At 35.5% G+C, this 8,866-nt stretch overlaps 1 long non-coding RNA gene across 1 annotated transcript; it reads right to left on the bottom strand.

The window, feature by feature from the left end:
• Nucleotides 1-4,148: 4,148 nt before the first annotated feature.
• Nucleotides 4,149-7,048, bottom strand: LOC311089924. Its single transcript, XR_014607794.1, has 3 exons — nucleotides 6,929-7,048; nucleotides 6,697-6,788; nucleotides 4,149-4,494 (listed from the first exon to the last, which is right to left on the bottom strand). It is a non-coding gene; the product is annotated as an uncharacterized lncRNA (long non-coding RNA).
• Nucleotides 7,049-8,866: the final 1,818 nt, after the last annotated feature.

Genomic DNA, 8,866 nt, shown 5'->3' with positions numbered 1-8,866 from the left:
GATGTGTCATAGCGCCCCCTACCGTATAACAGTGAAAACATGGATAGCTGGAAAATTCAGTCAATGGTGGGGAAAAGTTTAATTAAAGTAAATATGTACACTACCAGTGGACTAGCCTACACAAAAATTCAGATACGCAGAATTAGAAACACATCTGTTTTATATCAATATTTTAATCAATATTTTCAAACAAAGTTTCATAAAACTGTATATGAAAAACAATGTAAAAAAAGTATATTTAATAGGCTACTCAATCAAAAGAGTTAACACAACTACAAGCCAAGTATACTTTGAATAATTAAAATTTTAAGTATATCTCGATCAAAAGATTGAGTACAAGTATAGGCCAAATATACTTGGACTTTTCTCTCAGTATAAGTCAAGTACACTTAAGTGTAATTAAGTATATTTTTGAGAAGTATATAAAATGTAGACTGAAAGTATGCTTTCTTCTTTTTAGTTGAAAATAAGTATAATAGAACACTTGAATAAACTTATTTTCCATGCTTATTTTATTTACTCTATATTAAGCTATTCCACCTGAAAGTTTGTTACTATATAAAGCTGAACATGTTAGTTTATAAGACGGTGTGTAATATTATGTTTTTAAAAAAGTATTTAATAAGCTACTCAATCAAAATAGTAAACACAAGTACAAGCCAAGAATACTTAGAATACTTAATTATACTTTTAAGTATATCTCGATCAACAAGTATAGGCTAAATATACTTAGACTTTTCTGTCAGTATAAGTCAAGTATACTTAAGTGCAATTTGAAGTATATTTCTGAGAAGTACATAAAGTATATTTCTGAGAAGTATATAAAAAGTAGACTGAAAGTATACTTTCTTATTTTTAGTTTAAAAGAAGTATACTAATAGAACACTTGAATAAACTTCTTTTTCGTAAGGGTAGAGAGACTGACAAACCCCCCAAGCCAGATTCCCAGTGAAATGCTCTCAGACAACAAGTGCAGTGAGTTTGCTTCTTTCTTCTCTGAGAAAATCAATAATATCAGAAAGGTGATCAGCACATCCTTGAGTTGCACTGGGGTCAGACAGATCAGACTACCTGAGAAAGTAGTTACTATGTCTGATTTCAAAGAAATTGATGGCAAAATTTTGGAAGAAACCGTACAGCACCTTAAAACATTGACATGCGCCCTTGACACACTTCCCACATCTTTTTTCAAAAGTGTGTTAAACAGTTTAGAAGCAGATCTTCTAGAAGTGGTAAATGCCTCACTTCTCTCTGGGAGTTTTCCAAACTTCCTGAAAACTGCAGTTGTCAAGCCCCTTGTTGTTAAGCAAAGTTATAGACCACTCTCAAATCTTCCTTTCATAAAGATAATAAACGTTATTCGCTTAAATACTGATTCAGGCAAATTATCAGTGCTGGTACTACTCGACCTCAGTGCTGCATTTGACACTGTCGATCATAACATACTTCTTGACAGGCTGGAAAACTGGGTGGGGCTTTCTGGGATAGTCCTAAAATGGTTCAGGTCATACTTAGATGGGAGAGGTTATTATGTGAGTATAGGAGACCATAAGTCTGAGTGGACATCCATGACATGCAGAGTCCCTCAAGGCTCAATTCTTGCGCCACTCCTGTTCAACCTGTATATGCTCCCAATGAGCCAAATAATGAGAAAGAACCAAATTGCTTACCACAGCTATGCAGACGACACACAGATCTACTTAGCCCTATCGCCTAACGATTACTTTAGTTTTTTATATTTTTTTACAGTCTATGATTTCACATCACGTACGCTGCAAATATTCACAGCACGAGCAAATAGGGAAACAAACTGCAAAGACACAACGGAAATGTTTCCAGGGGGGCCATAATCAGTGACGGACCCGCATCCATCCGGTTGTGGGCTTTTGTTGTCTATGGCTACAATATGGGGTTCCATTTGTGCCGAAATTATGTCAACATGCTATCTGTCTATGCTGTGTGTCGTCTTCCATGCCTATGTGTCTGTTCACTGTCTATGTCCATGTCTGTCTGTCTATGCCAGCGGTTTTCAAACCCTGGGTCGCGACCCTCGGGTGGGTCGCTAGACTTATAAAATGGGTCGCCAGAATGATTTAAGGAATAAATCTAATTAAATTAAATTAATATAATTAAATTAAAAAACGAAATTTGTTTTCATTAAATCATTGTCTATAGGCCAATATAAGAAACACGCAAAATATGGCTAATTAAACAATGAATAGATTAATAAAACAAAAGAAAAAACTGACAGCATGCTGCTGAGTTTGTTTCATTTCTGTGAGGCGCGGCGAAAGTCAGAAACAAGTTGACGGAAAGGAAACCGAGACGGCAGTTTGTTTGTTTTCTTTATTTTACAAAAGTACAATGTTGTTTTTATTGCGAGTGTACACAAATATAAATAAATACTTTGATCATGTCCTGAACAAAATAACGGAGTATATTTTTATGATTCCATCGCGCCGACGCCTCACACACACACAACATATTCCAGCATTGCAATCTTGACATCGCAGCCGGTTCATTATCAAAATAAAATAGTCAACCTAACATAAACATTACACTGCTCTGTTTAAATAGTCAGTAGCCTACAATTCGTGCCATTCAACGTAAGCACCGCTACACTGATGTTTCCAAGCACATTTTTGCGCATGTGAAGAGGGTGATTTTTTTTTTTTAAGAAGGATCGATATTGGAACGTGAGTGAAGTACAAAGAAGCCCACAGGCGTAATTTCATATGGGGACAGGGGGACATGTCCCCCCCACTTTTCAAAATCCCAAATCCCTTTTTCTATTTATTTATATAGTGTGCACGCGATATTCCTGGACGCGCGCATCGACATAGGTCCTGCTCCTCCGTATCGCGGTTGCGGCACAGGCGATGAAACGCCAGAAACAACAACAGGTGACTTTAGCTGTCGATATATGATCCCGCTCTTATTCATGCAAATGCTTTTACCCACTGAGCACAGACACGTCCAAATGACGTCATTACAACGTCTTTGTCGAACGTTCAGAAGACGTCCACTGAGTAGCCAGAATGAAAGTTTTTATGACGTCTTTTTTAGACGTCTTTTTGACGTTCAATGTTGACGTCCAAGTGACATAAAAAGTGAACGTTCAAAAGACGTCCAATGAAGAGTCAGCTTGAACGTCTTTTTTAGACGTCTTTTTGACGTTCACTGTTGACGTCCAACTGACATAAAAAGTGAACGTTCAGAAGACGTCCACTGAGGAGCCAGAATGAAAGTTTTTATGACGTCTTTTTTAGACGTCTTTTTGACGTTCAATGTTGACGTCCAAGTGACATAAAAAGTGAACGTTCAAAAGACGTCCAATGAAGAGTCAGCTTGAACGTCTTTTTTAGACGTCTTTTTGACGTTCACTGTTGACGTCCAACTGACATAAAAAGTGAACGTTCAGAAGACGTCCGCTGAAGAGCCAGAATGAAAGTTTTTATGACGTCTTTTTTAGACGTCTTTTTGACGTTCACTGTTGACGTCCAACTGACATAAAAAGTGAACGTTCAGAAGACGTCCACTGAAGAGCCAGAATGAAAGTTTTTATGACGTCTTTTTTAGACGTCTTTTTGACGTTCACTGTTGACGTCCAACTGACATAAAAAGTGAACGTTCAGAAGACGTCTGCTGAAGAGCCAGAATGAAAGTTTTTGACGTCTTTTTTAGACGTTTTTTTTAGACGTCTTTTTAGCGTTCACTATTGACGTACATAGTGAACGTTCATTAGACATCTCTTTTAAATGTTGATTTTTGATGTCCAAGTGACATCTTTACAATGTTGTAAATGAAAGTTTTCACAACGTCATTTCAACGTCACTTACAGACGTCTAAAGAACATTCATAAAAGTTTTTAAGATGCACAAACGAAATTAGCTTTACTATTAGCTTTATTAAACCATGTTTTGGTCATCAAACAGGCTTTTGTTCCAAGGTTGGATGACAACATGGTATTCAATAAAACTCATTCTAGTCATAGTAAAAGCAGTGTGCAGAACTACTGCTTTAAAATTGTAAATAAATTAATACCTATCCCTTTGATGCACCTGTCTAAAACATGCAAATACGTTTTAGTAGCCTTATATTTTTGCAATTGGAAATAAGTGACATCTGATTAGTGATAAAAAAAAAAAAAAAAGCAAAAATAGTTTGAAATGACAATTTTTTTCCATCTTTAATGAGGTTTTCAGCAAATTATGAACAGGCTGATAAATAAAACAACTCTAATGGTTACACTGAACTGCCAAGTGAACAAAAAACAAATTACTCCATACCAAGATTGGGGGAGGGTGGTTGGAAAGGGGGAGAGAGACATAAAGTCCCCTAAACTAGAAATAAACACACATGCCTTACAGTACTCATGTAAAATTCCTCATTATTTCCACCCCTGTATGCCCTCCACGGCACGTTTAAGATGTTCTGCTGCATGATGCTTGATTGTAGCCTCTGTAGCTTCTTTATCCCATTTCATGACTGCAGCTGCAAGAGTTGAACAAAAACAAACAAGTAATAAAAACTCAGTGAGTGTTTTAGCCCAATTTTCTGACATCATGGGATCACAACACTAAGAGATAGTAAATCTTTTTATGTTTTTTTTTTTTTTTTTTTTTTTTTTTTTGTGCGTTCCCGAGATTAGACCTTCCTTAACATAATGCCGAAAACCCGAAGTCTCTAGGTGGTCTGGTTGAGGAGGAGATAGAAGTGCAAGATTGGTGCGCACAGACAGAACAGAAATCATGAGTTAACAATCGCAATTTTGTCCGTTGGAAAATTGCGCTAAAAATCCATAAGTATGTAAAGAAAACCAGTTACATTGTTAACATTGCAAGTTAACATACAATATTTTTATACCGGCTCATTGTTTACAAGCGTGGAGGAGGAGGATTGTTCAAATTTATTGTATGTTGAATTACATATTTATGGATTTTTGTCAGTTTATTTAAAATGGTTTGTATTAGTCTTCGCAAGTTCACTTTGTAAACAACGGGGCGGTACTTCTGCCTACGTCCAGCGTGAAACTGCATTGATTTGGACTTCAACAATTTGGTTACCATTGAAGTCCATTGTGTGGAGAAAAATCCTGGAATGTTTTCCTCAAAAAACTTAATTTATTTTCCTCTGAAGAAAGAAAGACATGAATATCTTGGATGGCATTGGGGTGAGTAAATTATCAGGAAATTTTCATTTTGAGGTGAACTAATCCTTGAAGTGGCAATACTACAGTGACCAATGGTGACTGGTGTGGTATATGGCAGCAAACAAATGACTGAAAATGGGTTCTGTAAACTCACGTCGCTGTATGTTAGGAAGGTGTAAGACTGCAATAGACAGTGGCCTTGGGTGACAAGATATTTAAGATAGCAATCATGAATTGAGAGAGACTGCATATAATAACATTTCTCAAGCACAGCCCAAATGTAATGCTTTTGGATACTATAACTTCCATTTTAGCAAATACTAGATTACTTGTAGATGAGTTTAGAAAGAGGTAATCCAGTGAAGTATCCAGCTCCAACGTTATCAGTTCTGCTGTCAGTACTGGAGAAACTGAGAAAATGCACTTACTATTTATTAATGATAAATAGATGTTATCTTGCAAATTCTATCTTTGCCAGCCGTTTCTATACGAGATCATATTAAATCATCTGTCTATGATGCATTTTTGATATTTGCAATGCAGAAGAGAGTTGTTGTAAAATGCAGTCTCTACTGTTGCATTGCGGTTACTTGTTTGATAATAAAAAAGAGCTATTTAAGTAAGGGATAATGTAAAGCAAGGCGGTTGTTATAGCGAATATAACCCCGACAGGCTGATGCGGAGGGGTCTTGAATCTGCCTGAAGGGGTTGTATTCGCTATAACAACCGCCTCGCTCTACATTATCCCGCTTATTACATGGCTACCCACCAAATAAATTAATAATTTGACATAAAAAATTGATTTAAAAAGGAGTTTATTCATTTAAAAAGGATTGTATTGCTTCTGCTAAAGAAAATACTCAGTTCCGTCTCTACGGTTAGAATCCTGCGTCTATAGCAAACCTGTTTTTCATGGCAACGGTGTGTTATACTTAGCAGAGTTCTGTTATCAAGAAATAACACACCGCTTTCTAGTTCAACCAAGCCATGTAATAATGAACAATAATCCGAGCAAGGGACGCTGTTTCCAACTTCAAGGTGGCTTATGTGTGCAACTAGACAAGCAAATTATACTTTAGGCTTTGTGCGCGCATTTAACCATCAAATACACAACAAAATATGTCAAAATGACCGGATTGGAGAGTATTCACTTAAACACAGTTCATATCTTAAATTGGTGTAAATAGTTTGGAGAAAAGGGGAGATTGGTATTATTTGATCTGCATTCAGTCTAATAAACCTTCTGATGATTGCACCATTAATGTGAATCAAACAAAAGGCAAAGAGAAAATACTCACAGCCCTTGAATGATTAACTTTGTCTTGATGATTTGTCTTAATGCTTACCCTCACTTTTGTCTATCTGAGTGCTTTTAATTTATTAAAATAGAACAATGTAAAAAAAAGTCAAAAAACAAAGAAATTAGTTCATTGTGTTTTTAAACTTTATGCATGTAGCATGTGCTTTTCAATTTGCAATTTTTTTTAAAGTTTGTTCAGTAGTGTAACGGAGCAGGCTCCTGTACCGCTTCTGTGTACCTTTACCTTTCAAAAGTTTTAGTCGTCTCCAGAGGCAGTTTCTGCTTCTTCACCTTCCCCTTCATATTAATTTTGCCATCAGCCGGTTGGTAAAGAGCCTGAAGAAACAAATTCACCATTTAGAAATTACATATGTGTGGTAATCTACAGGAACTGTAGCATGGTTGAGAGTGCCAAGAGTGGATTAAAGAAATGGGGGCATGGGACACTGTTGTTTTCTGGAATCAATTAAACAAACCTCTTAGAAGTGACTTTTTGCTCTGAGAAAGACCTCCCAGAGTATCTTGAGATTGGCCTTTGAACATTTTCATAATCTGAAAGACAAAATTTGTCAAATATTACTTTATTGTTCGTAATAGTGGATATAGCTCTTGTAGCAAGTTGTGTGCCCATATAACTCGAGCAACCCCAGTGCAGAGCTCCTGCCTCTGTTGTACTGAGCGGACAGTGTAAAGATATCTATATACTTCTGGCAAGGGCTGCACGATTTGGGGAAAATGTCATATTGCAATTATTGAGGTCAATATTGTGATTGAGATATGCGATCGAGATATAATAAACAAATGGTTTCATGAGTCAACTTGCTTGGTTCTCAAGGAAAATGCACACACAGATTAGTGATGATAATGCTGAAATGTGTATTTCTCGACTCAAACTAGCAACAACAACTTAATTATTGATAACACCTATAATGATCAATAAGCCATTGATGACTGGATAAAAACTCTTAAAACTTCATTGTAGCTAAGAAGACACACCTAAGAAGACGGCTGACAAGAAATGTATACATATACACACACACAGACACAGTATATTGCTTTTAATTTATTTAGCATATAGTTAACAAAATAATCCTAATATAAATGAAAGTCAAAAGCCCACAGTCATACCTGGAAACAAATCCTGTTCAAATAGGATATATGGGCCATTCTACAGAATTGGTTTAAAGTTAAACAAATTTTTATGCAAGCAAATTTTATAATATCCAAGGTAAACATTTCTAGTAATTGTGCAGTTAATCATCATATTGTATTTTCAGAAAGGTTTGGAATATTTATCCTCTCCCCAAATTTGTGACTAATGAAACACAATAATATGAAAGTCAACAACAATTACAATTTTAACTATTCCAAGTGTAATTTTTCCTTTGTAAAAAGCATAAATTTTATCATACGTATTTCAAAGTTAAGGATTCATTAGTCTAAAAACATTCATATTTCGTCTCAAACATATATATTTTTTTATGATACATTAATATTGGGCGTATACATTTTAATTTGCAGTGTAATAGCGTACGTTTAAAACACAATGGGTAAACCATTCATGTGCGACAAGACAAAAGAGAACGCGCTGTCAGTGAATGTCCTCCTGACACACATACACACGACCCACCGATAAACGCGTGCCAGAATCGCACAGACACGCCAGTATCAAGTTCTCTTTCGCGCTAGAACGAACGAACAACATGCATGTATGCCAAAATGTCCGTTTTGTCGAGTATCCTCACAAAAAAGTCTTAAATGAGTTAAATAAAATCTTAAATGAAAGTAAAGAGTAGTGAGAGAATGGGATGCGTGAGATCGTCGCTGGTCCTAAAGTGGCAGCAGCTATCCTAATTCTCTCTGTCAGTAAAGTTAACCAAAGGACAAAGAAAACAGAGAAAATAACTAACTGCTCTTGACTAAAGAATGCTTGTAGCTTTAATAAGGATGTATCTATATTTAGTTTATAATTTATGCAGTGCGAAATGTTTTGATAACCTTATTCAATTTATGTATATTTCATACCTGTTAGACAGGAAAGGCACAGGTAAATATGACATTTATAATGGGTTTATGTAAGGTTTGTTTTAAGTTCACTTAAATTAAAAGTTGTTATATTTTTTGAAGCCTAATAAATATTAAAAATTTGGGGGGATAATCATTTAAAAAAAAATTCTTAGAAGCCTATAATAAATAATAGTTTAGCATCCAAATAAATCGCGAATATGGAAATAAATTTATTCGAATGAGAGTTACGTGAGCCCAACGCTGCTTACTTTCACTTTCGCTTTAAATTATTTCGTTTTGGCTTGTTTATAGATATATTTTTTTCATTCTTGTTCTGTTCTGAATATCATTAAATTTAAAGGATTTGTTGTGGAATATTTTTAGTGTATTTTTTAAGCATACAACAA

The sequence above is a fragment of the Abramis brama genome, assembly GCF_963993115.1.
Source record: "Abramis brama genome assembly, chromosome: 9".
NCBI lineage: Eukaryota > Metazoa > Chordata > Actinopteri > Cypriniformes > Leuciscidae > Abramis > Abramis brama.
The sequence above is the reverse complement of the archived record's forward strand: the minus strand, read 5'-3'. Positions and strand labels throughout refer to the sequence as shown.